Source organism: Eumetopias jubatus, unplaced genomic scaffold (assembly GCF_037043125.1).
Source record: "Eumetopias jubatus isolate StellerSeaLion01/CBP00866 unplaced genomic scaffold, mEumJub1_p1.0 scaffold_12, whole genome shotgun sequence".
In the NCBI taxonomy this organism is placed as follows: Eukaryota; Metazoa; Chordata; class Mammalia; order Carnivora; family Otariidae; genus Eumetopias; species Eumetopias jubatus.
In genome coordinates this window covers 14,929,754-14,934,911 of record NW_028274818.1, presented here as the reverse complement: position 1 = coordinate 14,934,911, position 5,158 = coordinate 14,929,754, and positions in this window count along the sequence as shown.

Here is a 5,158-nt window from a genome sequence, read left to right as displayed (position 1 = left end):
ATTTAAGAAACACCTTTTCAAAATTACAGTTAAAAATTGGCATGGGTATATGTGTGTGAGGGGGTTGTTAAAAGTCAGGAAAACATCCCTTTAATAATGATAAGTCATTATAGACAGTATTCTATTTTAATAAGAAAGAAACATCATTTTCTCAAATTGAAATACCAAAGCAGGGGTCTTTTAATTACTTTTGGGCCAGAGGTTCCTTTGAGGATCTCATGAAAGCCAGAGACTTTGTCTTCAGAAAACTGCATGTGCTCCCAAAGTTTATTTAGCATTTGATTTCAACAGAATTTACTGACTCACATCTCTACCCGCCATCAAACCCATCCCTATGCGGGTTCCCCTTTGTCTGGTGGGTCCGTGTGTTAAAGGCTTCTAAACCCCTGTGCCGAAGAAACATGCTTTAAGACCTTGGAACAAGAGTTTAAGGGTTTTAATATATTATCAAATAGAACAGGAATTACAAAAAGCATTTCATTTTACCAAATGGGCGGTCTACAATGATAGCCACTTAATTGCCCACCAATTCTTAATATTTAGGAGCTGGTTTCTACCTCAGAGGCAATCCTGAATTTGTTTTTCCATTTGGTCCCTACTGCAGGTATGTGAAGGCATCCATTGCTCAAAAATACAAAAGGAAAGCAGAAAACAATTTTTTAAAGGTGAGATGAAAATGAGTCAGTGGTGCTCTTGGAAGCTCTGGTAATCAGTTTGTTCATTCACTTGTTGAGTCAACTAGGAATACCAACTAGAAGTCAGAAGGGTGGGAAGAAGCAGGTTTGAAAACGAGAAAATCTCCTCCCTTGAAAGAGCTTACTATCCAGTGCACTGACTAGAGGAGTGTTAGAATAGATGTGCACCAAGATGCTGTGAGGACATGGAGACTGCGGAGCAGGGGGTCCTTTCTGCTTGAGCAGTGGAGAAACTGAGCTGTAGGGACACTAAATAAGGCTTATCCAAGAGGAACAGGAAGGGTACTGGAGACACAAAGGAATAGCTGTGTACATCTTCTCAAGGAAATGGGGGCTTAGGGCAAGATAAGGGGGGAGAACTGCAGTATAGCTGGAGCACACGAGGCATTAATGGGAGGCACACAGCAGCAAAAAAAAGTAAAAAAAAAAGAAGAAGAAGAAGAAGAAGAAGAATTAACTGACAAGTTAGTTTCTGCCTGATAGTCCCCAAAGCCAATTTAAAATATTCAATAAAAGTTGTAGCTGGAAAATAAATAAAAATCGCAGGCAAAGTCAAATAACAAAATTCAGGACCAGCTACATAGTTTGTGGGGCCCAATGCAAAAGGAAAATGCCAGGGGGTGTCCCCTGTTCAAAAAGTATTAAGAATTTCCAGATGGTGACAGCAGAACATGAAACCAAGTGCAGGGCCCTTCAGAGCATCAGGCCCTATGTGGCCACACAGGATACACAGCCATGAATCTGGCCCAGTTTATACTAGAAGAAAATGTTGAGTGTCTACACCTCTTCTTTAAGACTACAGACAAATACCCCACCTTTCTCAAAGGAGCTACCATGAAGCATTTCATATGCGCTAAACTTAACCAGGCTGGGAGCTTTACTTTCATTTAACTTTTTCAGCAACCCTGCAAAGTAGATATGACTACCCCCTACTAAAGATTCTGAAACCCAAGTGAAGAGAGTGATCCACTGAAGGGAAAGGTGTTGCTCTCTACGTTGAAGATAACCCTCCATGCCTTGAGCTACGCTTTATTCCAGTGAGCACTCAATAATGACTCATAAATGGGGGTTTTGATGTCTTTGCTAGGGGTTGGGCTTTGGCTAAGACATCAAAGTCCAGAGTCTGTGAAGTGAGTTAGACGATGTGTGCTTAGAGCATGAGTGAAGGACTGAAGAGGGAAGAGCCACCAATCCCTGTGCGGTCACGCCGCCCCACAGAGTCCCACGGCACCTACCTCTAGTAGGAATGTGAGCTGGATGTGGAGGGAGCAAAATGCCAGCACTCTCAGAATTGTCCTTTTTCAATATGGACACAGCTAGGAGGAGAAATTACATAATTTCCATGAGAAATTATGCATTAAAATAGCACGCGCGCGCTATAAGAGCCCTGAATCGATTTTAAAAGAAGTTACTAAATCTTTAGAACCTATAGTAATTTCTGATTTCTCCCAGAAAGCCTCCAATTAATAGTTTTTTGAGACAAAAGCTTGTCAGAGCATTCAGGTTCATCAGGAGGCTCTCCCCTCCCCCATTCCCTCCCCCCTTCTCTCAGATAACCCGAATTTTCTATTGCCATCGGTGAAATGCAGTTTTTTTCCACTTTTTCGGAGGAGAATAAGAACTGCCATGATCACAACACGTCATTAATTCAATAGTGAAAAACAAAGAATCTAAATATTTACTAAAACTTCTTGGATTTTTCTATACTTTGTTTAGCCAGTGGGGATAGGTCTGCCCCCTCCACTTTGCAGGGGGCGGGGGGAGGAGGGTCCTCTGGTCCTACCTGCCCTCCTGCCACGACCCCTGTTGTGGCTCAGAGCACTCTGTGATTAATCGCTCTGCCAGCCACATTCCTATTTAAAAACTATTCCTACTTGATGTCTTTTTTCCACTCCGTCCCCAATTTTTCCCTGATCCTTATTTTTCTCCTCAGCAGAAATTACCTACTGTCAGAGTGTTCTCCTCACTCCAAAGCCTTGTAACTGTATTCCACAGAGTTTTGTTTTGGGAAGCTTTTGTTAAGTAGATAATAGGCCCATTCGAATGAAGCAAGTAGCCAGCCAAAAGGTTCTACACAGGGTTATAATCAGTCAGCACCTCCCCTCCATCCCCCCTCCCCGCCCCGAACCCCCCCTTCATTCCATATCCACAATCGTGAGGCAGGAAGTAAGAAGAAAAAAAAAAAATTCAACCCCACCAAATGATACACCACCTCGTATCAAGCCAGCAGCTGTTCCCCTGTTCTGCTTATACACTGGAAGTGTTAAGTCGCATTTTCAAAATTATTCTGTCAGCCCCATGACAATTTAATTTATTTATTTATTTTTATCCAGTTTCTCAACTCTGTTTGGGTAGCAATGTCTCGTCAATATCTCATTCAGGTGTAGCATGGAAAAGCCTAACAACCCTGGGCCGGCAGCCAAGCTTACCAGTGACTGACGCTCGCTTAACTGAGCAAAGATTTGCTCTGCACGAAGTGGGGCTTGACTATACAAGAAACCAGTAGTGACAGCAAGGGTGCCGCCGGAATCCTAACAAAGCTGCTTCCAACTTGTGCTCAAGCAAGTGGAACCAGCACTTAAGCTGAATGTTAAGGGGCTTCAATCTTGGTACCTTTTTGCCCCCCCATCATTTACCTTCTGAATAAACCCTGGGATTTTACGGGGAAAACAGCACATTAGCACACTTAAATCACAAATCCTTGTACCTTTTTAAAAGGCTGTTGAAGATTTATTAACTTGTAGGAGCAATCATTTAATTGCTTGCCCCTGCTACACCACACACTTTTTTTTTTTTTTAAATGACCAAATTAAACCTGCCCGCACAAATTTGTGCTTTGAAGTTCCTGTAAAAGGATCATTCCTTTGAGGGCATGATAAAAAGAAGAAATGAAATGCTCTCCTTTGGTACAAATGTCCGCAAACCCCCACCTTCCCCGCCCAAGATGCTTTCATACACAGAAGCAAATCAATATCGTTTAAATGTTTCAAATTCATTTTCCAAGCCAGGTCCAAATTTCACTGTCATATTTCCCTCTGTCATTTCAATGAAAGCCCATAAGCATTTACAAATGGAGGAACATCATACTTACAATTTTGGGATGTGTAATGCAGCTGTGTATCTTATGAAAACACTGTTATGTTTATATATTGCTGTCCTTCCTGTTCAAAGACCACACCACACTCTTGGTGAAGCTGAAGAAACTAGTGAGAAACCCAGAGTCCTTTCCACACCACGAACATGTGCAAACCATTCTTTGAATCGAGCTGCAGCGGCAATTAGCAGAGTCTGTTGTTGTTTGAGACTTTGTCTTAGGTCAAATGCAGCCCAAAGCCAACAAGATAATTTACCGCCTAACCACAGTGAATTTGGTGATTTGCAACCGCAGAATCAAACAGTTAGCCTAATTCCCACTTCGCATATAAAAACAGCATAGACAGGAAGAGGGACACACAACCGCCGATTTGCACGTTTGTCTAGTGAGCTCGCCATAATCCGAAGTTGTGTGTGGATAACTAGACAGAGTCTGAGTGACAGAGGCAGGGCATCTGGTTTTTTTAAGCGCTGGATGCCTTTTCCTTGGGAAGGAGCCCTGTTCCATTGCATCAGCCGTCCAGTAACGCGATCTCATCAACCTATGTGAGAGCATCAGAAGTCCGCGCGGGGTCACAAGTGGAACCCTCTTCTTTGCCAATTGAGACTGACATGTGTTGTTGTCATAAAGACTGCACCGTCCAATTTGGCCAAATTGGTGGTCTCGAGAATCAACAAAGGTACAGTCTGTCAAACCGAAAGGTGTTTGCAGGGCTGAGGCATTAGATTTCCCCCAAATGACAGTTTCCCGAATCTCTGTGGGTTAGAACACCATGTTTTGTAATTGGAAAAAAAGGATTTTTTTTTGTCCTTTTGGTATTTTGTTTTGTTTTGGCTTTGTTTGTTTTGTTTCACTCTGTTTTTTAAGGCATTTATGCCCAGAGTACTACAAAGGGATGTGAGTAGGGCCTCCCTGGCAGGGACATAAAAAGTGTATGGGTTTTGAAGGCGAGAGAGTAACTGGAAGGCTGTTATAACTCCCTCAAACCCAAACCTGGTTAGCTGGGAAACAGTTCTTTGGAGTCGTCCTTTCTTTCCTCTGTGGGACTTGGAACCTGGATGCTATAATTGAAAGCCAGTGTATTAAGCATAACACATCAAACTACTGTTAACACCCAGACTCCCGCAAGGCTGCCCTCCTATAACAGCTCTGTTTTCTGCCTACAGTATGTTCAGGCAAGTGGAACCGTCACACACACTGCATGCTAAAGGCCACAGCCTTTGTCTTCTCCAAGTTCTGTCTATTTCAGAGGCTAACATGCAGCAATTAGTCTAATTAATGTGAAACAATGAGCTGTGTTACCACTTATCAAATTGATTGTTCCCCTATCAAAACAAAACAGGCTGGCTTTTTGATGTAATTTCAAGAG